Source organism: Scyliorhinus torazame, chromosome 9 (genome assembly GCF_047496885.1).
Source record: "Scyliorhinus torazame isolate Kashiwa2021f chromosome 9, sScyTor2.1, whole genome shotgun sequence".
NCBI lineage: Eukaryota > Metazoa > Chordata > Chondrichthyes > Carcharhiniformes > Scyliorhinidae > Scyliorhinus > Scyliorhinus torazame.
This window is the reverse complement of record NC_092715.1, coordinates 28,877,429-28,901,682: the sequence shown is the minus strand read 5'-3', so window position 1 is coordinate 28,901,682 and position 24,254 is coordinate 28,877,429.

The window sequence follows — 24,254 nt, the reverse complement described above, 5'->3', positions numbered from 1 at the left end:
AGTGAGTCTGTGTGAGTGAGTGAGTGAGTCTGTGTGTGTGTGTGAGTGAGTCTGTGTGAGTGAGTGAGTCTGTGTGAGTGAGTGAGTGAGTCTGTGTGAGTGAGTGAGTCTGTGTGAGTGAGTGAGTGAGTCTGTGTGAGTGAGTGAGTGAGTCTGTGTGAGTGAGTGAGTGAGTCTGTGTGAGTGAGTGAGTGAGTCTGTGTGAGTGAGTGAGTGAGTCTGTGTGAGTGAGTGAGTGAATCTGTGTGAGTGAGTGAGTCTGTGTGAGTGAGTGAGTGAGTCTGTGTGAGTGAGTGAGTCTGTGTGAGTGAGTGAGTCTGTGTGAGTGAGTGAGTGGGTCTGTGTGAGTGAGTGAGTGAGTCTGTGTGTGTGTGTGTGTGAGTCTGTGTGAGTGAGTGAGTGAGTCTGAGTGAGTGAGTGAGTCTGTGTGAGTGAGTGAGTGAGTCTGTGTGAGTGAGTGAGTGAGTCTGTGTGAGTGAGTGAGTCAGTGTGAGTGAGTGACTGAGTCTGTGTGAGTGAGTGAGTCTGTGTGAGTGAGTGAGTGAGTCTGTGTGAGTGAGTGAGCCTGTGTGAGTGAGTGAGTGAGTCTGTGTGAGTGAGTGAGTCTGTGTGAGTGAGTGAGTGAGTCTGTGTGAGTGAGTGAGTCTGTGTGAGTGAGTGAGTGAGTCTGTGTGAGTGAGTGACTGAGTCTGTGTGAGTGAGTGAGTGGGTCTGTGTGAGTGAGTGAGTGAGTCTGTGTGAGTGAGTGAGTGAGTCTGTGTGAGTGAGTGAGTGAGTCTGTGTGAGTGAGGGTGAGTCTGTGTGAGTGAGTGAGTGAGTCTGTGTGAGTGAGTGAGTCTGTGTGAGTGGTGAGTGAGTCTATGTGAGTGAGTGAGTGAGTCTGTGTGAGTGAGTGGGTGAGTCTGTGTGAGTGAGTGGGTGAGTCTGTGTGAGTGAGTGAGTGAGTCTGTGTGAGTGAGTGAGTCTGTGTGTGTGAGTGAGTGAGTCTGTGTGAGTGAGTGAGTCTGTGTGAGTGAGTGAGTGAGTCTGTGTGAGTGAGTGGGTCTGTGTGAGTGAGTGAGTCTGTGTGAGTGAGTGAGTGAGTCTGTGTGAGTGAGTGGGTGAGTCTGTGTGAGTGAGTGAGTGAGTCTGTGTGAGTGAGTGAGTCTGTGTGAGTGAGTGAGTCTGTGTGAGTGAGTGAGTGAGTCTGTGTGAGTGAGTGAGTCTGTGTGAGTGAGTGAGTGAGTCTGTGTGAGTGAGTGAGTGAGTCTGTGTGAGTGAGTGGGTCTGTGTGAGTGAGTGAGTGAGTCTGTGTGAGTGGTGAGTGAGTCTGTGTGAGTGATTGAGTCTGTGTGAGTGAGTGGGTGAGTCTGTGTGAGTGAGTGAGTGAGTCTGTGTGAGTGAGTGAGTGAGTCTGTGTGAGCGAGTGAGTGAGTCTGTGTGAGTGAGTGGGTGAGTCTGTGTGTGTGAGTGAGTGAGTCTGTGTGAGTGAGAGAGTGGGTCTGTGTGAGTGAGTGGGTCTGTGTGAGTGAGTGAGTGAGTCTGTGTGAGTGAGTGAGTGAGTCTGTGTGAGTGAGTGAGTCTGTGTGAGTGAGTGAGTGGGTCTGTGTGAGTGAGTGGGTCTGTGTGAGTGAGTGAGTGAGTCTGTGTGAGTGAGTGAGTCTGTGTGAGTGGTGAGTGAGTCTGTGTGAGTGAGTGAGTCTGTGTGAGTGAGTGAGTGAGTCTGTGTGTGTGAGTGAGTGAGTCTGTGTGAGTGAGTGACTGAGTCTGTGTGAGTGAGTGAGTGGGTCTGTGTGAGTGAGTGACTGAGTCTGTGTGAGTGAGTGAGTGGGTCTGTGTGAGTGAGTGAGTGAGTCTGTGTGAGTGAGTGAGTCTGTGTGAGTGAGTGAGTGAGTCTGTGTGAGTGAGTGAGCCTGTGTGAGTGAGTGAGTGAGTCTGTGTGAGTGAGTGAGTCTGTGTGAGTGAGTGAGTGAGTCTGTGTGAGTGAGTGAGTCTGTGTGAGTGAGTGAGTGAGTCTGTGTGAGTGAGTGACTGAGTCTGTGTGAGTGAGTGAGTGGGTCTGTGTGAGTGAGTGAGTGAGTCTGTGTGAGTGAGTGAGTGAGTCTGTGTGAGTGAGTGAGTGAGTCTGTGTGAGTGAGTGGGTGAGTCTGTGTGAGTGAGTGAGTGAGTCTGTGTGAGTGAGTGAGTCTGTGTGAGTGGTGAGTGAGTCTATGTGAGTGAGTGAGTGAGTCTGTGTGAGTGAGTGGGTGAGTCTGTGTGAGTGAGTGGGTGAGTCTGTGTGAGTGAGTGAGTGAGTCTGTGTGAGTGAGTGAGTCTGTGTGTGTGAGTGAGTGAGTCTGTGTGAGTGAGTGAGTCTGTGTGAGTGAGTGAGTGAGTCTGTGTGAGTGAGTGGGTCTGTGTGAGTGAGTGAGTCTGTGTGAGTGAGTGAGTGAGTCTGTGTGAGTGAGTGGGTGAGTCTGTGTGAGTGAGTGAGTGAGTCTGTGTGAGTGAGTGAGTCTGTGTGAGTGAGTGAGTCTGTGTGAGTGAGTGAGTGAGTCTGTGTGAGTGAGTGAGTCTGTGTGAGTGAGTGAGTGAGTCTGTGTGAGTGAGTGAGTGAGTCTGTGTGAGTGAGTGGGTCTGTGTGAGTGAGTGAGTGAGTCTGTGTGAGTGGTGAGTGAGTCTGTGTGAGTGATTGAGTCTGTGTGAGTGAGTGGGTGAGTCTGTGTGAGTGAGTGAGTGAGTCTGTGTGAGTGAGTGAGTGAGTCTGTGTGAGCGAGTGAGTGAGTCTGTGTGAGTGAGTGGGTGAGTCTGTGTGTGTGAGTGAGTGAGTCTGTGTGAGTGAGAGAGTGGGTCTGTGTGAGTGAGTGGGTCTGTGTGAGTGAGTGAGTGAGTCTGTGTGAGTGAGTGAGTGAGTCTGTGTGAGTGAGTGAGTCTGTGTGAGTGAGTGAGTGGGTCTGTGTGAGTGAGTGGGTCTGTGTGAGTGAGTGAGTGAGTCTGTGTGAGTGAGTGAGTCTGTGTGAGTGGTGAGTGAGTCTGTGTGAGTGAGTGAGTCTGTGTGAGTGAGTGAGTGAGTCTGTGTGTGTGAGTGAGTGAGTCTGTGTGAGTGAGTGACTGAGTCTGTGTGAGTGAGTGAGTGGGTCTGTGTGAGTGAGTGACTGAGTCTGTGTGAGTGAGTGAGTGGGTCTGTGTGAGTGAGTGAGTGAGTCTGTGTGAGTGAGTGAGTCTGTGTGAGTGAGTGAGTGAGTCTGTGTGAGTGAGTGAGTCTGTGTGAGTGAGTGAGTGAGTCTGTGTGAGTGAGTGAGTCTGTGTGAGTGAGTGAGTGAGTCTGTGTGAGTGAGTGAGTCTGTGTGAGTGAGTGAGTGAGTCTGTGTGAGTGAGTGACTGAGTCTGTGTGAGTGAGTGAGTGGGTCTGTGTGAGTGAGTGAGTGAGTCTGTGTGAGTGAGTGAGTCTGTGTGAGTGAGTGAGTGAGTCTGTGTGAGTGAGTGAGTCTGTGTGAGTGAGTGAGTGAGTCTGTGTGAGTGAGTGAGTGAGTCTGTGTGAGTGAGTGAGTGGGTCTGTGTGAGTGAGTGAGTGAGTCTGTGTGAGTGGTGAGTGAGTCTGTGTGAGTGAGTGGGTGAGTCTGTGTGAGTGAGTGAGTGAGTCTGTGTGAGTGAGTGAGTGGGTCTTTGTGTGTGAGTGATTGAGTCTGTGTGAGTGAGTGAGTGAGTCTGTGTGTGTGAGTGAGTGGGTCGGTGTGAGTGAGTGAGTCTGTGTGAGTGAGTGAGTGAGTCTGTGTGTGTGAGTGAGTGGGTCGGTGTGAGTGAGTGAGTCTGTGTGTGTGAGTGAGTGGGTCGGTGTGAGTGAGTGAGTCTGTGTGAGTGAGTGAGTGAGTCTGTGTGAGTGAGTGAGTCTGTGTGAGTGAGTGAGTGAGTCTGTGTGAGTGAGTGAGTCTGTGTGAGTGGTGAGTGAGTCTGTGTGAGTGAGTGAGTGAGTCTGTGTGAGTGAGTGAGTGAGTCTGTGTGAGTGAGTGACTGAGTCTGTGTGAGTGAGTGAGTGAGTGGGTCTGTGTGAGTGAGTGAGTGAGTCTGTGTGAGTGAGTGAGTCTGTGTGAGTGAGTGAGTGAGTCTGTGTGAGTGAGTGGGTCTGTGTGAGTGAGTGAGTGAGTCTGTGTGAGTGAGTGAGTGTGTCTGTGTGAGTGAGTGAGTGAGTCTGTGTGAGTGAGTGAGTGGGTCGGTGTGAGTGAGTGAGTGAGTCTGTGTTTTTGAGTGAGTGGGTCTGTGTGAGTGAGTGAGTCTGTGTGAGTGAGTGAGTGAGTCTGTGTGAGTGAGTGAGTGGGTCTGTGTGAGTGAGTGAGTGGGTCTGTGTGAGTGAGTGAGTGAGTCTGTGTGAGTGAGTGAGTGAGTCTGTGTGAGTGAGTCTGTGTGAGTGAGTGAGTGGGTCTGTGTGTGTGAGTGAGTGAGTCTGTGTGAGTGAGTGACTGAGTCTGTGTGAGTGAGTGAGTGAGTCTGTGTGTGTGAGTGAGTGAGTCTGTGTGAGTGAGTGAGTCTGTGTGTGTGTGTGAGTGAGTCTGTGTGAGTGAGTGAGTGAGTCTGTGTGAGTGAGTGAGTGGGTCTATGTGAGTGAGTGAGTGAGTCTGTGTGAGTGAGTGAGTGAGTCTGTGTGAGTGAGTGAGTGAGTCTGTGTGAGTGAGTGAGTGAGTCTGTGTGTGTGAGTGATTGAGTCTGTGTGAGTGAGTGAGTGAGTCTGTGTGTGTGAGTGAGTGGGTCGGTGTGAGTGAGTGAGTCTGTGTGAGTGAGTGAGTGGGTCTGTGTGAGTGAGTGAGTGAGTCTGTGTGAGTGAGTGAGTGAGTCTGTGTGAGTGAGTGAGTCTGTGTGTGTGAGTGAGTGAGTCTGTGTGAGTGAGTGAGTCTGTGTGTGTGAGTGAGTGAGTCTGTGTGAGTGAGTGAGTGAGTCTGTGTGAGTGAGTGAGTGAGTCTGTGTGAGTGAGTGAGTGGGTCTGTGTGAGTGAGTGAGTGAGTCTGTGTGAGTGAGTGAGTGAGTCTGTGTGAGTGAGTGAGTCTGTGTGTGTGAGTGAGTGAGTCTGTGTGTGTGAGTGAGTGAGTCTGTGTGAGTGAGTGAGTCTGTGTGTGTGTGTGAGTGAGTCTGTGTGAGTGAGTGAGTGAGTCTGTGTGAGTGAGTGAGTGGGTCTGTGTGTGTGAGTGAGTGAGTCTGTGTGAGTGAGTGAGTGAGACTGTGTGTGTGAGTGATTGAGTCTGTGTGAGTGAGTGAGTGAGTCTGTGTGAGTGAGTGAGTGAGTCTGTGTGAGTGAGTGAGTCTGTGTGAGTGAGTGAGTGGGTCTGTGTGAGTGAGTGAGTGAGTCTGTGTGAGTGAGTGAGTGGGTCTGTGTGAGTGAGTGAGTGAGTCTGTGTGAGTGAGTGAGTGGGTCTGTGTGAGTGAGTGAGTCTGTGTGAGTGAGTGAGTGGGTCTGTGTGAGTGAGTGAGTGGGTCTGTGTGAGTGAGTGAGTGAGTCTGTGTGAGTGAGTGAGTGGGTCTGTGTGAGTGAGTCTGTGTGAGTGAGTGAGTCTGTGTGAGTGAGTGAGTGGGTCTGTGTGAGTGAGTGAGTGGGTCTGTGTGAGTGAGTGAGTGAGTCTGTGTGAGTGAGTGAGTCTGTGTGAGTGAGTGAGTGGGTCTGTGTGAGTGAGTGAGTGAATCTGTGTGAGTGAGTGAGTGAGTCTGTGTGAGTGAGTGAGTGGGTCTGTGTGAGTGAGTGAGTCTGTGTGAGTGAGTGAGTGGGTCTGTGTGAGTGAGTGAGTGGGTCTGTGTGAGTGAGTGAGTGAGTCTGTGTGAGTGAGTGAGTGGGTCTGTGTGAGTGAGTGAGTGAGTCTGTGTGAGTGAGTGAGTGGGTCTGTGTGAGTGAGTGAGTCTGTGTGAGTGAGTGAGTGGGTCTGTGTGAGTGAGTGAGTGGGTCTGTGTGAGTGAGTGAGTCTGTGTGAGTGAGTGAGTGGGTCTGTGTGAGTGAGTGAGTGGGTCTGTGTGAGTGAGTGAGTGAGTCTGTGTGAGTGAGTGAGTGGGTCTGTGTGAGTGAGTGAGTGAGTCTGTGTGAGTGAGCGAGTGAGTCTGTGTGAGTGAGTGAGTGAGTCTGTGTGAGTGAGTGAGTGGGTCTGTGTGAGTGAGTGAGTGAGTCTGTGTGAGTGAGTGAGTCTGTGTGAGTGAGTGAGTGGGTCTGTGTGAGTGAGTGAGTGAGTCTGTGTGAGTGAGTGAGTGAGTCTGTGTGAGTGAGTGAGTGAGTCTGTGTGAGTAAGTGAGTGAGTCTGTGTGAGTGAGTGAGTGAGTCTGTGTGAGTGAGTGAGTGAGTCTGTGTGAGTGAGTGAGTCTGTGTGAGTGAGTGAGTGAGTCTGTGTGAGTGAGTGAGTGAGTCTGTGTGAGTGGGTGAGTGGGTCTGTGTGAGTGAGTGAGTGAGTCTGTGTGAGTGAGTGAGTGAGTCTGTGTGAGTGGGTGAGTGGGTCTGTGTGAGTGAGTGAGTGAGTCTGTGTGAGTGAGTGAGTGAGTCTGTGTGAGTGAGTGAGTCTGTGTGAGTGAGTGGGTGAGTCTGTGTGAGTGAGTGAGTGGGTCTGTGTGAGTGAGTGAGTGAGTCTGTGTGAGTGAGTGAGTCAGTCTGTGTGAGTGAGTGAGTGAGTCTGTGTGAGTGGGTGAGTGGGTCTGTGTGAGTGAGTGACTGGGTCTGTGTGAGTGAGTGAGTGGGTCTGTGTGAGTGAGTGAGTGAGTCTGTGTGAGTGAGTGAGTGAGTCTGTGTGAGTGAGTGAGTCTGTGTGAGTGAGTGAGTGAGTCTGTGTGAGTGAGTGAGTCTGTGTGAGTGAGTGAGTGAGTCTGTGTGAGTGAGTGAGTCTGTGTGAGTGAGTGAGTGAGTCTGTGTGAGTGAGTGACTGAGTCTGTGTGAGTGAGTGAGTGGGTCTGTGTGAGTGAGTGAGTGAGTCTGTGTGAGTGAGTGAGTCTGTGTGAGTGAGTGAGTGAGTCTGTGTGAGTGAGTGAGTCTGTGTGAGTGAGTGAGTGAGTCTGTGTGAGTGAGTGAGTGAGTCTGTGTGAGTGAGTGAGTGGGTCTGTGTGAGTGAGTGAGTGAGTCTGTGTGAGTGGTGAGTGAGTCTGTGTGAGTGAGTGGGTGAGTCTGTGTGAGTGAGTGAGTGAGTCTGTGTGAGTGAGTGAGTGGGTCTTTGTGAGTGAGTGAGTGAGTCTGTGTGAGTGAGTGAGTCTGTGTGAGTGGTGAGTGAGTCTGTGTGAGTGAGTGAGTGAGTCTGTGTGAGTGAGTGAGTGAGTCTGTGTGAGTGAGTGACTGAGTCTGTGTGAGTGAGTGAGTGAGTGGGTCTGTGTGAGTGAGTGAGTGAGTCTGTGTGAGTGAGTGAGTCTGTGTGAGTGAGTGAGTGAGTCTGTGTGAGTGAGTGGGTCTGTGTGAGTGAGTGAGTGAGTCTGTGTGAGTGAGTGAGTGTGTCTGTGTGAGTGAGTGAGTGAGTCTGTGTGAGTGAGTGAGTGGGTCGGTGTGAGTGAGTGAGTGAGTCTGTGTGAGTGAGTGAGTGGGTCTGTGTGAGTGAGTGAGTCTGTGTGAGTGAGTGAGTGAGTCTGTGTGAGTGAGTGAGTGGGTCTGTGTGAGTGAGTGAGTGGGTCTGTGTGAGTGAGTGAGTGAGTCTGTGTGAGTGAGTGAGTGAGTCTGTGTGAGTGAGTCTGTGTGAGTGAGTGAGTGGGTCTGTGTGTGTGAGTGAGTGAGTCTGTGTGAGTGAGTGACTGAGTCTGTGTGAGTGAGTGACTGAGTCTGTGTGAGTGAGTGACTGAGTCTGTGTGAGTGAGTGAGTGAGTCTGTGTGTGTGAGTGAGTGAGTCTGTGTGAGTGAGTGAGTCTGTGTGTGTGTGTGAGTGAGTCTGTGTGAGTGAGTGAGTCTGTGTGAGTGAGTGAGTGAGTCTGTGTGAGTGAGTGAGTGAGTGGGTCTGTGTGAGTGAGTGAGTGAGTCTGTGTGAGTGAGTGAGTCTGTGTGAGTGAGTGAGTGAGTCTGTGTGAGTGAGTGGGTCTGTGTGAGTGAGTGAGTGAGTCTGTGTGAGTGAGTGAGTGTGTCTGTGTGAGTGAGTGAGTGAGTCTGTGTGAGTGAGTGAGTGGGTCGGTGTGAGTGAGTGAGTGAGTCTGTGTGAGTGAGTGAGTGGGTCTGTGTGAGTGAGTGAGTCTGTGTGAGTGAGTGAGTGAGTCTGTGTGAGTGAGTGAGTGGGTCTGTGTGAGTGAGTGAGTGGGTCTGTGTGAGTGAGTGAGTGAGTCTGTGTGAGTGAGTGAGTGAGTCTGTGTGAGTGAGTCTGTGTGAGTGAGTGAGTGGGTCTGTGTGTGTGAGTGAGTGAGTCTGTGTGAGTGAGTGACTGAGTCTGTGTGAGTGAGTGACTGAGTCTGTGTGAGTGAGTGACTGAGTCTGTGTGAGTGAGTGAGTGAGTCTGTGTGTGTGAGTGAGTGAGTCTGTGTGAGTGAGTGAGTCTGTGTGTGTGTGTGAGTGAGTCTGTGTGAGTGAGTGAGTCTGTGTGAGTGAGTGAGTGAGTCTGTGTGAGTGAGTGAGTGAGTCTGTGTGAGTGAGTGAGTGAGTCTGTGTGAGTGAGTGAGTGAGTCTGTGTGTGTGAGTGATTGAGTCTGTGTGAGTGAGTGAGTGAGTCTGTGTGTGTGAGTGAGTGGGTCGGTGTGAGTGAGTGAGTCTGTGTGAGTGAGTGAGTGGGTCTGTGTGAGTGAGTGAGTGAGTCTGTGTGAGTGAGTGAGTGAGTCTGTGTGAGTGAGTGAGTCTGTGTGTGTGAGTGAGTGAGTCTGTGTGAGTGAGTGAGTCTGTGTGTGTGAGTGAGTGAGTCTGTGTGAGTGAGTGAGTGAGTCTGTGTGAGTGAGTGAGTGGGTCTGTGTGAGTGAGTGAGTGAGTCTGTGTGAGTGAGTGAGTGAGTCTGTGTGAGTGAGTGAGTCTGTGTGTGTGAGTGAGTGAGTCTGTGTGTGTGAGTGAGTGAGTCTGTGTGAGTGAGTGGGTCTGTGTGTGTGAGTGAGTGAGTCTGTGTGTGTGAGTGAGTGAGTCTGTGTGAGTGAGTGAGTCTGTGTGTGTGAGTGAGTGAGTCTGTGTGTGTGTGTGAGTGAGTCTGTGTGAGTGAGTGAGTGAGTCTGTGTGAGTGAGTGAGTGGGTCTGTGTGTGTGAGTGAGTGAGTCTGTGTGAGTGAGTGAGTGAGACTGTGTGTGTGAGTGATTGAGTGAGTGAGTGAGTCTGTGTGAGTGAGTGAGTGAGTCTGTGTGAGTGAGTGAGTCTGTGTGAGTGAGTGAGTGGGTCTGTGTGAGTGAGTGAGTGAGTCTGTGTGAGTGAGTGAGTGGGTCTGTGTGAGTGAGTGAGTGAGTCTGTGTGAGTGAGTGAGTGGGTCTGTGTGAGTGAGTGAGTCTGTGTGAGTGAGTGAGTGGGTCTGTGTGAGTGAGTGAGTGGGTCTGTGTGAGTGAGTGAGTCTGTGTGTGTGTCAGTGAGTGAGTCTGTGTGAGTGAGTGAGTCTGTGTGAGTGAGTGAGTGGGTCTGTGTGAGTGAGTGAGTGAGTCTGTGTGAGTGAGTGAGTCTGTGTGAGTGAGTGAGTGGGTCTGTGTGAGTGAGTGAGTGGGTCTGTGTGAGTGAGTGAGTGAGTCTGTGTGAGTGAGTGAGTCTGTGTGAGTGAGTGAGTGGGTCTGTGTGAGTGAGTGAGTGAGTCTGTGTGAGTGAGTGAGTGAGTCTGTGTGAGTGAGTGAGTGGGTCTGTGTGAGTGAGTGAGTGAGTCTGTGTGAGTGAGTGAGTCTGTGTGAGTGAGTGAGTGGGTCTGTGTGAGTGAGTGAGTGAGTCTGTGTGAGTGAGTGAGTGAGTCTGTGTGAGTGAGTGAGTGGGTCTGTGTGAGTGAGTGAGTGAGTCTGTGTGAGTGAGTGAGTGGGTCTGTGTGAGTGAGTGAGTCTGTGTGAGTGAGTGAGTGGGTCTGTGTGAGTGAGTGAGTGGGTCTGTGTGAGTGAGTGAGTGAGTCTGTGTGAGTGAGTGAGTGGGTCTGTGTGAGTGAGTGAGTGAGTCTGTGTGAGTGAGTGAGTGGGTCTGTGTGAGTGAGTGAGTCTGTGTGAGTGAGTGAGTGGGTCTGTGTGAGTGAGTGAGTGGGTCTGTGTGTGTGAGTGAGTCTGTGTGAGTGAGTGAGTGGGTCTGTGTGAGTGAGTGAGTGGGTCTGTGTGAGTGAGTGAGTGAGTCTGTGTGAGTGAGTGAGTGGGTCTGTGTGAGTGAGTGAGTGAGTCTGTGTGAGTGAGCGAGTGAGTCTGTGTGAGTGAGTGAGTGAGTCTGTGTGAGTGAGTGAGTGGGTCTGTGTGAGTGAGTGAGTGAGTCTGTGTGAGTGAGTGAGTCTGTGTGAGTGAGTGAGTGGGTCTGTGTGAGTGAGTGAGTGAGTCTGTGTGAGTGAGTGAGTGAGTCTGTGTGAGTGAGTGAGTGAGTCTGTGTGAGTAAGTGAGTGAGTCTGTGTGAGTGAGTGAGTGAGTCTGTGTGAGTGAGTGAGTGAGTCTGTGTGAGTGAGTGAGTGTGTCTGTGTGAGTGAGTGAGTGGGTCTGTGTGAGTGAGTGAGTGAGTCTGTGTGAGTGAGTGAGTGAGTCTGTGTGAGTGAGTGAGTGAGTCTGTGTGAGTGGGTGAGTGGGTCTGTGTGAGTGAGTGAGTGAGTCTGTGTGAGTGAGTGAGTGAGTCTGTGTGAGTGAGTGAGTCTGTGTGAGTGAGTGGGTGAGTCTGTGTGAGTGAGTGAGTGGGTCTGTGTGAGTGAGTGAGTGAGTCTGTGTGAGTGAGTGAGTGAGTCTGTGTGAGTGAGTGAGCGAGTCTGTGTGAGTGGGTGAGTGGGTCTGTGTGAGTGAGTGACTGGGTCTGTGTGAGTGAGTGAGTGGGTCTGTGTGAGTGAGTGAGTGAGTCTGTGTGAGTGAGTGAGTGAGTCTGTGTGAGTGAGTGAGTCTGTGTCAGTGAGTGAGTGAGTCTGTGTGAGTGAGTGAGTCTGTGTGAGTGAGTGAGTGAGTCTGTGTGATTGAGTGAGTCTGTGTGAGTGAGTGAGTGAGTCTGTGTGAGTGAGTGACTGAGTCTGTGTGAGTGAGTGAGTGGGTCTGTGTGAGTGAGTGAGTGAGTCTGTGTGAGTGAGTGAGTCTGTGTGAGTGAGTGAGTGAGTCTGTGTGAGTGAGTGAGTCTGTGTGAGTGAGTGAGTGAGTCTGTGTGAGTGAGTGAGTGAGTCTGTGTGAGTGAGTGAGTGGGTCTGTGTGAGTGAGTGAGTGAGTCTGTGTGAGTGGTGAGTGAGTCTGTGTGAGTGAGTGGGTGAGTCTGTGTGAGTGAGTGAGTGAGTCTGTGTGAGTGAGTGAGTGGGTCTTTGTGAGTGAGTGAGTGAGTCTGTGTGAGTGAGTGAGTCTGTGTGAGTGGTGAGTGAGTCTGTGTGAGTGAGTGAGTGAGTCTGTGTGAGTGAGTGAGTGAGTCTGTGTGAGTGAGTGACTGAGTCTGTGTGAGTGAGTGAGTGAGTGGGTCTGTGTGAGTGAGTGAGTGAGTCTGTGTGAGTGAGTGAGTCTGTGTGAGTGAGTGAGTGAGTCTGTGTGAGTGAGTGGGTCTGTGTGAGTGAGTGAGTGAGTCTGTGTGAGTGAGTGAGTGTGTCTGTGTGAGTGAGTGAGTGAGTCTGTGTGAGTGAGTGAGTGGGTCGGTGTGAGTGAGTGAGTGAGTCTGTGTGAGTGAGTGAGTGGGTCTGTGTGAGTGAGTGAGTCTGTGTGAGTGAGTGAGTCTGTGTGAGTGAGTGAGTGGGTCTGTGTGAGTGAGTGAGTGGGTCTGTGTGAGTGAGTGAGTGAGTCTGTGTGAGTGAGTGAGTGAGTCTGTGTGAGTGAGTCTGTGTGAGTGAGTTAGTGGGTCTGTGTGTGTGAGTGAGTGAGTCTGTGTGAGTGAGTGACTGAGTCTGTGTGAGTGAGTGACTGAGTCTGTGTGAGTGAGTGACTGAGTCTGTGTGAGTGAGTGAGTGAGTCTGTGTGTGTGAGTGAGTGAGTCTGTGTGAGTGAGTGAGTCTGTGTGTGTGTGTGAGTGAGTCTGTGTGAGTGAGTGAGTCTGTGTGAGTGAGTGAGTGAGTCTGTGTGAGTGAGTGAGTGGGTCTATGTGAGTGAGTGAGTGAGTCTGTGTGAGTGAGTGAGTGAGTCTGTGTGAGTGAGTGAGTGAGTCTGTGTGAGTGAGTGAGTGAGTCTGTGTGTGTGAGTGATTGAGTCTGTGTGAGTGAGTGAGTGAATCTGTGTGTGTGAGTGAGTGGGTCGGTGTGAGTGAGTGAGTCTGTGTGAGTGAGTGAGTGGGTCTGTGTGAGTGAGTGAGTGAGTCTGTGTGAGTGAGTGAGTGAGTCTGTGTGAGTGAGTGAGTCTGTGTGTGTGAGTGAGTGAGTCTGTGTGAGTGAGTGAGTCTGTGTGTGTGAGTGAGTGAGTCTGTGTGAGTGAGTGAGTGAGTCTGTGTGAGTGAGTGAGTGAGTCTGTGTGAGTGAGTGAGTGGGTCTGTGTGAGTGAGTGAGTGAGTCTGTGTGAGTGAGTGAGTGAGTCTGTGTGAGTGAGTGAGTCGGTGTGTGTGAGTGAGTGAGTCTGTGTGTGTGAGTGAGTGAGTCTGTGTGAGTGAGTGAGTGAGTCTGTGTGAGTGAGTGAGTCTGTGTGTGTGAGTGAGTGAGTCTGTGTGTGTGAGTGAGTCTGTGTGTGTGAGTGAGTGAGTCTGTGTGTGTGAGTGAGTGAGTCTGTGTGAGTGAGTGACTGAGTCTGTGTGAGTGAGTGAGTGAGTCTGTGTGTGTGAGTGAGTGAGTCTGTGTGAGTGAGTGAGTCTGTGTGTGTGAGTGAGTGAGTCTGTGTGAGTGAGTGAGTCTGTGTGAGTGAGTGACTGAGTCTGTGTGAGTGAGTGACTGAGTCTGTGTGAGTGAGTGAGTGAGTCTGTGTGTGTGAGTGAGTGAGTCTGTGTGAGTGAGTGACTGAGTCTGTGTGAGTGAGTGACTGAGTCTGTGTGAGTGAGTGACTGAGTCTGTGTGAGTGAGTGAGTGAGTCTGTGTGTGTGAGTGAGTGAGTCTGTGTGAGTGAGTGAGTCTGTGTGTGTGTGTGAGTGAGTCTGTGTGAGTGAGTGAGTCTGTGTGAGTGAGTGAGTGAGTCTGTGTGAGTGAGTGAGTGGGTCTATGTGAGTGAGTGAGTGAGTCTGTGTGAGTGAGTGAGTGAGTCTGTGTGAGTGAGTGAGTGAGTCTGTGTGAGTGAGTGAGTGAGTCTGTGTGTGTGAGTGATTGAGTCTGTGTGAGTGAGTGAGTGAGTCTGTGTGTGTGAGTGAGTGGGTCGGTGTGAGTGAGTGAGTCTGTGTGAGTGAGTGAGTGGGTCTGTGTGAGTGAGTGAGTGAGTCTGTGTGAGTGAGTGAGTGAGTCTGTGTGAGTGAGTGAGTCTGTGTGTGTGAGTGAGTGAGTCTGTGTGAGTGAGTGAGTCTGTGTGTGTGAGTGAGTGAGTCTGTGTGAGTGAGTGAGTGAGTCTGTGTGAGTGAGTGAGTGAGTCTGTGTGAGTGAGTGAGTGGGTCTGTGTGAGTGAGTGAGTGAGTCTGTGTGAGTGAGTGAGTGAGTCTGTGTGAGTGAGTGAGTCGGTGTGTGTGAGTGAGTGAGTCTGTGTGTGTGAGTGAGTGAGTCTGTGTGAGTGAGTGAGTGAGTCTGTGTGAGTGAGTGAGTCTGTGTGTGTGAGTGAGTGAGTCTGTGTGTGTGAGTGAGTCTGTGTGTGTGAGTGAGTGAGTCTGTGTGTGTGAGTGAGTGAGTCTGTGTGAGTGAGTGAGTGAGACTGTGTGAGTGAGTGAGTGGGTCTGTGTGAGTGAGTGAGTCTGTGTGAGTGAGTGAGTGAGTCTGTGTGAGTGAGTGAGTGAGTCTGTGTGAGTGACTGAGTGTGTCTGTGTGAGTGAGTGAGTGGGTCTGTGTGAGTGAGTGAGTGGGTCTGTGTGAGTGAGTGAGTGAGTCTGTGTGAGTGAGTGAGTGGGTCTGTGTGAGTGAGTGAGTGTGTCTGTGTGAGTGAGTGAGTGGGTCTGTGTCAGTGAGTGAGTCTGTGTGAGTGAGTGAGTGAGTCTGTGTGAGTGAGTGAGTGGGTCTGTGTGAGTGAGTGAGTGAGTCTGTGTGAGTGAGTGAGTGGGTCTGTGTGAGTGAGTGAGTGTGTCTGTGTGAGTGAGTGAGTGGGTCTGTGTCAGTGAGTGAGTCTGTGTGAGTGAGTGCGTGAGTCTGTGTGTGTGAGTGACTGAGTCTGTGTGAGTGAGTGAGTCTGTGTGAGTGAGTGAGTGAGTCTGTGTGAGTGAGTGAGTCTGTGTGAGTGAGTGAGTGGGTCGGTGTGAGTGAGTGAGTGAGTCTGTGTGTGTGAGTGAGTGAGTCTGTGTGTGTGAGTGAGTGAGTCTGTGTGAGTGAGTGAGTGAGACTGTGTGAGTGAGTGAGTGGGTCTGTGTGAGTGAGTGAGTCTGTGTGTGTGAGTGACTGAGTTTGTGTGAGTGAGTGAGTCTGTGTGAGTGAGTGAGTGAGTCTGTGTGAGTGAGTGAGTCTGTGTGAGTGAGTGAGTGGGTCTGTGTGAGTGAGTGAGTGGGTCTGTGTGAGTGAATGAGTGAGTCTGTGTGAGTGAGTGAGTGGGTCTGTGTGAGTGAGTGAGTGGGTCTGTGTGAGTGAGTGAGTCTGTGTGAGTGAGTGAGTGGGTCTGTGTGAGTGAGTGAGTGAGTCTGTGTGAGTGAGTGAGTGAGTCTGTGTGAGTGAGTGAGTGGGTCTGTGTGAGTGAGTGAGTGAGTCTGTGTGAGTGAGTGAGTCTGTGTGAGTGAGTGAGTGGGTCTGTGTGAGTGAGTGAGTGAGTCTGTGTGAGTGAGTGAGTGAGTCTGTGTGAGTGAGTGAGTCTGTGTGAGTGAGTGAGTGAGTCTGTGTGATTGAGTGAGTCTGTGTGAGTGAGTGAGTGAGTTTGTGTCAGTGAGTGAGTGAGTCTGTGTGAGTGAGTGAGTCTGTGTGAGTGAGTGAGTGAGTCTGTGTGATTGAGTGAGTCTGTGTGAGTGAGTGAGTGAGTCTGTGTGAGTGAGTGACTGAGTCTGTGTGAGTGAGTGAGTGGGTCTGTGTGAGTGAGTGAGTGAGTCTGTGTGAGTGAGTGAGTCTGTGTGAGTGAGTGAGTGAGTCTGTGTGAGTGAGTGAGTCTGTGTGAGTGAGTGAGTGAGTCTGTGTGAGTGAGTGAGTGAGTCTGTGTGAGTGAGTGAGTGGGTCTGTGTGAGTGAGTGAGTGAGTCTGTGTGAGTGGGTGAGTGAGTCTGTGTGAGTGGTGAGTGAGTCTGTGTGAGTGAGTGGGTGAGTCTGTGTGAGTGAGTGAGTGAGTCTGTGTGAGTGAGTGAGTGGGTCTTTGTGAGTGAGTGAGTGAGTCTGTGTGAGTGAGTGAGTCTGTGTGAGTGGTGAGTGAGTCTGTGTGAGTGAGTGAGTGAGTCTGTGTGAGTGAGTGAGTGAGTCTGTGTGAGTGAGTGACTGAGTCTGTGTGAGTGAGTGAGTGAGTGGGTCTGTGTGAGTGAGTGAGTGAGTCTGTGTGAGTGAGTGAGTCTGTGTGAGTGAGTGAGTGAGTCTGTGTGAGTGAGTGGGTCTGTGTGAGTGAGTGAGTGAGTCTGTGTGAGTGAGTGAGTGTGTCTGTGTGAGTGAGTGAGTGAGTCTGTGTGAGTGAGTGAGTGGGTCGGTGTGAGTGAGTGAGTGAGTCTGTGTGAGTGAGTGAGTGGGTCTGTGTGAGTGAGTGAGTCTGTGTGAGTGAGTGAGTCTGTGTGAGTGAGTGAGTGGGTCTGTGTGAGTGAGTGAGTGGGTCTGTGTGAGTGAGTGAGTGAGTCTGTGTGAGTGAGTGAGTGAGTCTGTGTGAGTGAGTCTGTGTGAGTGAGTTAGTGGGTCTGTGTGTGTGAGTGAGTGAGTCTGTGTGAGTGAGTGACTGAGTCTGTGTGAGTGAGTGACTGAGTCTGTGTGAGTGAGTGACTGAGTCTGTGTGAGTGAGTGAGTGAGTCTGTGTGTGTGAGTGAGTGAGTCTGTGTGAGTGAGTGAGTCTGTGTGTGTGTGTGAGTGAGTCTGTGTGAGTGAGTGAGTCTGTGTGAGTGAGTGAGTGAGTCTGTGTGAGTGAGTGAGTGGGTCTATGTGAGTGAGTGAGTGAGTCTGTGTGAGTGAGTGAGTGAGTCTGTGTGAGTGAGTGAGTGAGTCTGTGTGAGTGAGTGAGTGAGTCTGTGTGTGTGAGTGATTGAGTCTGTGTGAGTGAGTGAGTGAGTCTGTGTGTGTGAGTGAGTGGGTCGGTGTGAGTGAGTGAGTCTGTGTGAGTGAGTGAGTGGGTCTGTGTGAGTGAGTGAGTGAGTCTGTGTGAGTGAGTGAGTGAGTCTGTGTGAGTGAGTGAGTCTGTGTGTGTGAGTGAGTGAGTCTGTGTGAGTGAGTGAGTCTGTGTGTGTGAGTGAGTGAGTCTGTGTGAGTGAGTGAGTGAGTCTGTGTGAGTGAGTGAGTGAGTCTGTGTGAGTGAGTGAGTGGGTCTGTGTGAGTGAGTGAGTGAGTCTGTGTGAGTGAGTGAGTGAGTCTGTGTGAGTGAGTGAGTCGGTGTGTGTGAGTGAGTGAGTCTGTGTGTGTGAGTGAGTGAGTCTGTGTGAGTGAGTGAGTGAGTCTGTGTGAGTGAGTGAGTCTGTGTGTGTGAGTGAGTGAGTCTGTGTGTGTGAGTGAGTCTGTGTGTGTGAGTGAGTGAGTCTGTGTGTGTGAGTGAGTGAGTCTGTGTGAGTGAGTGACTGAGTCTGTGTGAGTGAGTGACTGAGTCTGTGTGAGTGAGTGAGTGAGTCTGTGTGTGTGAGTGAGTGAGTCTGTGTGAGTGAGTGAGTCTGTGTGTGTGAGTGAGTGAGTCTGTGTGAGTGAGTGAGTCTGTGTGAGTGAGTGACTGAGTCTGTGTGAGTGAGTGACTGAGTCTGTGTGAGTGAGTGAGTGAGTCTGTGTGTGTGAGTGAGTGAGTCTGTGTGAGTGAGTGACTGAGTCTGTGTGAGTGAGTGACTGAGTCTGTGTGAGTGAGTGACTGAGTCTGTGTGAGTGAGTGAGTGAGTCTGTGTGTGTGAGTGAGTGAGTCTGTGTGAGTGAGTGAGTCTGTGTGTGTGTGTGAGTGAGTCTGTGTGAGTGAGTGAGTCTGTGTGAGTGAGTGAGTGAGTCTGTGTGAGTGAGTGAGTGGGTCTATGTGAGTGAGTGAGTGAGTGAGTCTGTGTGAGTGAGTGAGTGAGTCTGTGTGAGTGAGTGAGTGAGTCTGTGTGAGTGAGTGAGTGAGTCTGTGTGTGTGAGTGATTGAGTCTGTGTGAGTGAGTGAGTGAGTCTGTGTGTGTGAGTGAGTGGGTCGGTGTGAGTGAGTGAGTCTGTGTGAGTGAGTGAGTGGGTCTGTGTGAGTGAGTGAGTGAGTCTGTGTGAGTGAGTGAGTGAGTCTGTGTGAGTGAGTGAGTCTGTGTGTGTGAGTGAGTGAGTCTGTGTGAGTGAGTGAGTCTGTGTGTGTGAGTGAGTGAGTCTGTGTGAGTGAGTGAGTGAGTCTGTGTGAGTGAGTGAGTGAGTCTGTGTGAGTGAGTGAGTGGGTCTGTGTGAGTGAGTGAGTGAGTCTGTGTGAGTGAGTGAGTGAGTCTGTGTGAGTGAGTGAGTCGGTGTGTGTGAGTGAGTGAGTCTGTGTGTGTGAGTGAGTGAGTCTGTGTGAGTGAGTGAGTGAGTCTGTGTGAGTGAGTGAGTCTGTGTGTGTGAGTGAGTGAGTCTGTGTGTGTGAGTGAGTCTGTGTGTGTGAGTGAGTGAGTCTGTGTGTGTGAGTGAGTGAGTCTGTGTGAGTGAGTGAGTGAGACTGTGTGAGTGAGTGAGTGGGTCTGTGTGAGTGAGTGAGTGAGTCTGTGTGAGTGAGTGAGTGAGTCTGTGTGAGTGAGTGAGTGAGTCTGTGTGAGTGAGTGAGTCTGTGTGAGTGAGTGAGTGAGTCTGTGTGAGTGAGTGAGTGAGTCTGTGTGTGTGAGTGACTGAGTCTGTGTGAGTGAGTGAGTCTGTGTGAGTGAGTGAGTGAGTCTGTGTGAGTGAGTGAGTCTGTGTGAGTGAGTGAGTGGGTCGGTGTGAGTGAGTGAGTGAGTCTGTGTGTGTGAGTGAGTGAGTCTGTGTGTGTGAGTGAGTGAGTCTGTGTGAGTGAGTGAGTGGGTCTGTGTGAGTGAGTGAGTCTGTGTGTGTGAGTGACTGAGTCTGTGTGAGTGAGTGAGTCTGTGTGAGTGAGTGAGTGAGTCTGTGTGAGTGAGTGAGTCTGTGTGAGTGAGTGAGTCTGTGTGTGAGTGAGTGAGTGGGTCGGTGTGAGTGAGTGAGTGGGTCTGTGTGAGTGAGTGAGTGGGTCTGTGTGAGTGAGTGAGTGAGTCTGTGTGAGTGAGTGAGTGGGTCTGTGTGAGTGAGTGAGTGAGTCTGTGTGAGTGAGTGAGTGGGTCTGTGTGAGTGAGTGAGTGGGTCTGTGTGAGTGAATGAGTGAGTCTGTGTGAGTGAGTGAGTGGGTCTGTGTGAGTGAGTGAGTGGGTCTGTGTGAGTGAGTGAGTCTGTGTGAGTGAGTGAGTGGGTCTGTGTGAGTGAGTGAGTGAGTCTGTGTGAGTGAGTGAGTGAGTCTGTGTGTGTGAGTGAGTGAGTCTGTGTGAGTGAGTGAGTGGGTCTGTGTGAGTGAGTGAGTGAGTCTGTGTGAGTGAGTGAGTCTGTGTGAGTGAGTGACTGAGTCTGTGTGAGTGAGTGAGTCAGTGTGAGTGAGTGAGTGGGTCTGTGTGAGTGAGTGAGTGGGTCTGTGTGAGTGAGTGAGTGAGTCTGTGTGAGTGAGTGAGTGGGTCTGTGTGAGTGAGTGAGTGAGTCTGTGTGAGTGAGTGAGTGGGTCTGTGTGAGTGAGTGAGTCTGTGTGAGTGAGTGAGTGGGTCTGTGTGAGTGAGTGAGTGGGTCTGTGTGAGTGAGTGAGTGGGTCTGTGTGAGTGAGTGAGTGAGTCTGTGTGAGTGAGTGAGTCTGTGTGAGTGAGTGAGTCTGTGTGAGTGAGTGAGTGGGTCTGTGTGAGTGAGTGAGTGAGTCTGTGTGAGTGAGTGAGTGGGTCTGTGTGAGTGAGTGAGTGAGTCTGTGTGAGTGAGTGAGTGAGTCTGTGTGAGTGAGTGAGTGAGTCTGTGTGAGTGAGTGAGTGGGTCTGTGTGAGTGAGTGAGTGAGTCTGTGTGAGTGAGTGAGTCTGTGTGAGTGAGTGAGTGGGTCTGTGTGAGTGAGTGAGTGGGTCTGTGTGAGTGAGTGAGTGAGTCTGTGTGAGTGAGTGAGTCTGTGTGAGTGAGTGAGTGGGTCTGTGTGAGTGAGTGAGTGAGTCTGTGTGAGTGAGTGAGTGAGTCTGTGTGAGTGAGTGAGTGGGTCTGTGTGAGTGAGTGAGTGAGTCTGTGTGAGTGAGTGAGTGGGTCTGTGTGAGTGAGTGAGTCTGTGTGAGTGAGTGAGTGGGTCTGTGTGAGTGAGTGAGTGGGTCTGTGTGAGTGAGTGAGTGAGTCTGTGTGAGTGAGTGAGTGGGTCTGTGTGAGTGAGTGAGTGAGTCTGTGTGAGTGAGTGAGTGGGTCTGTGTGAGTGAGTGAGTCTGTGTGAGTGAGTGAGTGGGTCTGTGTGAGTGAGTGAGTGGGTCTGTGTGTGTGAGTGAGTCTGTGTGAGTGAGTGAGTGGGTCTGTGTGAGTGAGTGAGTGGGTCTGTGTGAGTGAGTGAGTGAGTCTGTGTGAGTGAGTGAGTGGGTCTGTGTGAGTGAGTGAGTGAGTCTGTGTGAGTGAGCGAGTGAGTCTGTGTGAGTGAGTGAGTGAGTCTGTGTGAGTGAGTGAGTGGGTCTGTGTGAGTGAGTGAGTGAGTCTGTGTGAGTGAGTGAGTCTGTGTGAGTGAGTGAGTGGGTCTGTGTGAGTGAGTGAGTGAGTCTGTGTGAGTGAGTGAGTGAGTCTGTGTGAGTGAGTGAGTGAGTCTGTGTGAGTAAGTGAGTGAGTCTGTGTGAGTGAGTGAGTGAGTCTGTGTGAGTGAGTGAGTGAGTCTGTGTGAGTGAGTGAGTGTGTCTGTGTGAGTGAGTGAGTGGGTCTGTGTGAGTGAGTGAGTGAGTCTGTGTGAGTGAGTGAGTGAGTCTGTGTGAGTGAGTGAGTGAGTCTGTGTGAGTGGGTGAGTGGGTCTGTGTGAGTGAGTGAGTGAGTCTGTGTGAGTGAGTGAGTGAGTCTGTGTGAGTGAGTGAGTCTGTGTGAGTGAGTGGGTGAGTCTGTGTGAGTGAGTGAGTGGGTCTGTGTGAGTGAGTGAGTGAGTCTGTGTGAGTGAGTGAGTGAGTCTGTGTGAGTGAGTGAGCGAGTCTGTGTGAGTGGGTGAGTGGGTCTGTGTGAGTGAGTGACTGGGTCTGTGTGAGTGAGTGAGTGGGTCTGTGTGAGTGAGTGAGTGAGTCTGTGTGAGTGAGTGAGTGAGTCTGTGTGAGTGAGTGAGTCTGTGTCAGTGAGTGAGTGAGTCTGTGTGAGTGAGTGAGTCTGTGTGAGTGAGTGAGTGAGTCTGTGTGATTGAGTGAGTCTGTGTGAGTGAGTGAGTGAGTCTGTGTGAGTGAGTGACTGAGTCTGTGTGAGTGAGTGAGTGGGTCTGTGTGAGTGAGTGAGTGAGTCTGTGTGAGTGAGTGAGTCTGTGTGAGTGAGTGAGTGAGTCTGTGTGAGTGAGTGAGTCTGTGTGAGTGAGTGAGTGAGTCTGTGTGAGTGAGTGAGTGAGTCTGTGTGAGTGAGTGAGTGGGTCTGTGTGAGTGAGTGAGTGAGTCTGTGTGAGTGGTGAGTGAGTCTGTGTGAGTGAGTGGGTGAGTCTGTGTGAGTGAGTGAGTGAGTCTGTGTGAGTGAGTGAGTGGGTCTTTGTGAGTGAGTGAGTGAGTCTGTGTGAGTGAGTGAGTCTGTGTGAGTGGTGAGTGAGTCTGTGTGAGTGAGTGAGTGAGTCTGTGTGAGTGAGTGAGTGAGTCTGTGTGAGTGAGTGACTGAGTCTGTGTGAGTGAGTGAGTGAGTGGGTCTGTGTGAGTGAGTGAGTGAGTCTGTGTGAGTGAGTGAGTCTGTGTGAGTGAGTGAGTGAGTCTGTGTGAGTGAGTGGGTCTGTGTGAGTGAGTGAGTGAGTCTGTGTGAGTGAGTGAGTGTGTCTGTGTGAGTGAGTGAGTGAGTCTGTGTGAGTGAGTGAGTGGGTCGGTGTGAGTGAGTGAGTGAGTCTGTGTGAGTGAGTGAGTGGGTCTGTGTGAGTGAGTGAGTCTGTGTGAGTGAGTGAGTCTGTGTGAGTGAGTGAGTGGGTCTGTGTGAGTGAGTGAGTGGGTCTGTGTGAGTGAGTGAGTGAGTCTGTGTGAGTGAGTGAGTGAGTCTGTGTGAGTGAGTCTGTGTGAGTGAGTTAGTGGGTCTGTGTGTGTGAGTGACTGAGTCTGTGTGAGTGAGTGACTGAGTCTGTGTGAGTGAGTGACTGAGTCTGTGTGAGTGAGTGAGTGAGTCTGTGTGTGTGAGTGAGTGAGTCTGTGTGAGTGAGTGAGTCTGTGTGTGTGTGTGAGTGAGTCTGTGTGAGTGAGTGAGTCTGTGTGAGTGAGTGAGTGAGTCTGTGTGAGTGAGTGAGTGGGTCTATGTGAGTGAGTGAGTGAGTCTGTGTGAGTGAGTGAGTGAGTCTGTGTGAGTGAGTGAGTGAGTCTGTGTGAGTGAGTGAGTGAGTCTGTGTGTGGGAGTGATTGAGTCTGTGTGAGTGAGTGAGTGAGTCTGTGTGTGTGAGTGAGTGGGTCGGTGTGAGTGAGTGAGTCTGTGTGAGTGAGTGAGTGGGTCTGAGTGAGTGAGTGAGTGAGTCTGTGTGAGTGAGTGAGTGAGTCTGTGTGAGTGAGTGAGTCTGTGTGTGTGAGTGAGTGAGTCTGTGTGAGTGAGTGAGTCTGTGTGTGTGAGTGAGTGAGTCTGTGTGAGTGAGTGAGTGAGTCTGTGTGAGTGAGTGAGTGAGTCTGTGTGAGTGAGTGAGTGGGTCTGTGTGAGTGAGTGAGTGAGTCTGTGTGAGTGAGTGAGTGAGTCTGTGTGAGTGAGTGAGTCGGTGTGTGTGAGTGAGTGAGTCTGTGTGTGTGAGTGAGTGAGTCTGTGTGAGTGAGTGAGTGAGTCTGTGTGAGTGAGTGAGTCTGTGTGTGTGAGTGAGTGAGTCTGTGTGTGTGAGTGAGTCTGTGTGTGTGAGTGAGTGAGTCTGTGTGTGTGAGTGAGTGAGTCTGTGTGAGTGAGTGACTGAGTCTGTGTGAGTGAGTGACTGAGTCTGTGTGAGTGAGTGAGTGAGTCTGTGTGTGTGAGTGAGTGAGTCTGTGTGAGTGAGTGAGTCTGTGTGTGTGAGTGAGTGAGTCTGTGTGAGTGAGTGAGTCTGTGTGAGTGAGTGACTGAGTCTGTGTGAGTGAGTGACTGAGTCTGTGTGAGTGAGTGAGTGAGTCTGTGTGTGTGAGTGAGTGAGTCTGTGTGAGTGAGTGACTGAGTCTGTGTGAGTGAGTGACTGAGTCTGTGTGAGTGAGTGACTGAGTCTGTGTGAGTGAGTGAGTGAGTCTGTGTGTGTGAGTGAGTGAGTCTGTGTGAGTGAGTGAGTCTGTGTGTGTGTGTGAGTGAGTCTGTGTGAGTGAGTGAGTCTGTGTGAGTGAGTGAGTGAGTCTGTGTGAGTGAGTGAGTGGGTCTATGTGAGTGAGTGAGTGAGTCTGTGTGAGTGAGTGAGTGAGTCTGTGTGAGTGAGTGAGTGAGTCTGTGTGAGTGAGTGAGTGAGTCTGTGTGTGTGAGTGATTGAGTCTGTGTGAGTGAGTGAGTGAGTCTGTGTGTGTGAGTGAGTGGGTCGGTGTGAGTGAGTGAGTCTGTGTGAGTGAGTGAGTGGGTCTGTGTGAGTGAGTGAGTGAGTCTGTGTGAGTGAGTGAGTGAGTCTGTGTGAGTGAGTGAGTCTGTGTGTGTGAGTGAGTGAGTCTGTGTGAGTGAGTGAGTCTGTGTGTGTGAGTGAGTGAGTCTGTGTGAGTGAGTGAGTGAGTCTGTGTGAGTGAGTGAGTGAGTCTGTGTGAGTGAGTGAGTGGGTCTGTGTGAGTGAGTGAGTGAGTCTGTGTGAGTGAGTGAGTGAGTCTGTGTGAGTGAGTGAGTCGGTGTGTGTGAGTGAGTGAGTCTGTGTGTGTGAGTGAGTGAGTCTGTGTGAGTGAGTGAGTGAGTCTGTGTGAGTGAGTGAGTCTGTGTGTGTGAGTGAGTGAGTCTGTGTGTGTGAGTGAGTCTGTGTGTGTGAGTGAGTGAGTCTGTGTGTGTGAGTGAGTGAGTCTGTGTGAGTGAGTGAGTGAGACTGTGTGAGTGAGTGAGTGGGTCTGTGTGAGTGAGTGAGTCTGTGTGAGTGAGTGAGTGGGTCTGTGTGAGTGAGTGAGTGAGTCTGTGTGTGTGAGTGACTGAGTCTGTGTGAGTGAGTGAGTCTGTGTGAGTGAGTGAGTGAGTCTGTGTGAGTGAGTGAGTGGGTCGGTGTGAGTGAGTGAGTGAGTCTGTGTGAGTGAGTGAGTGAGTCTGTGTGAGTGAGTGAGTGAGTCTGTGTGAGTGAGTGAGTGGGTCTGTGTGAGTGAGTGGGTATGTGTGAGTGAATGAGTCTGTGTGAGTGAGTGAGTGAGTCTGTGTGAGTGAGTGGGTATGTGTGAGTGAATGAGTCTGTGTGAGTGAGTGAGTGAGTCTGTGTGAGTGAGTGAGTGAGTCTGTGTGAGTGAGTGAGTGGGTCGGTGTGAGTGAGTGAGTGAGTCTGTGTGAGTGAGTGAGTCTGTGTGAGTGAGTGAGTGAGTCTGTGTGAGTGTGTGGGTCTGTGTGAGTGAGTGAGTGAGTCTGTGTGAGTGTGTGGGTCTGTGTGAGTGAGTGAGTGAGTCTGTGTGAGTGAGTGAGTCTGTGTGAGTGAGTGAGTGGGTCTGTGTGAGTGAGTGAGTGAGTCTGTGTGAGTGAGTGAGTGGGTCTGTGTGAGTGAGTGAGTGAGTCTGTGTGAGTGAGTGAGTGGGTCTGTGTGAGTGAGTGAGTGGGTCTGTGTGAGTGAGTGAGTGAGTCTGTGTGAGTGAGTGAGTCTGTGTGAGTGAGTGAGTGGGTCTGTGTGAGTGAGTGAGTGAGTCTGTGTGAGTGAGTGAGTCTGTGTGAGTGAGTGAGTGAGTCTGTGTGAGTGAGTGAGTCTGTGTGAGTGAGTGATTGGTCTGTGTGAGTGAGTGAGTGGGTCTGTGTGAGTGAGTGAGTGAGTCTGTGTGAGTGAGTGAGTGGGTCTGTGTGAGTGAGTGAGTGAGTCTGTGTGAGTGAGTGAGTGGGTCTGTGTGAGTGAGTGAGTGGGTCTGTGTGAGTGAGTGACTCTGTGTGAGTGAGTGAGTGGGTCTGTGTGAGTGAGTGAGT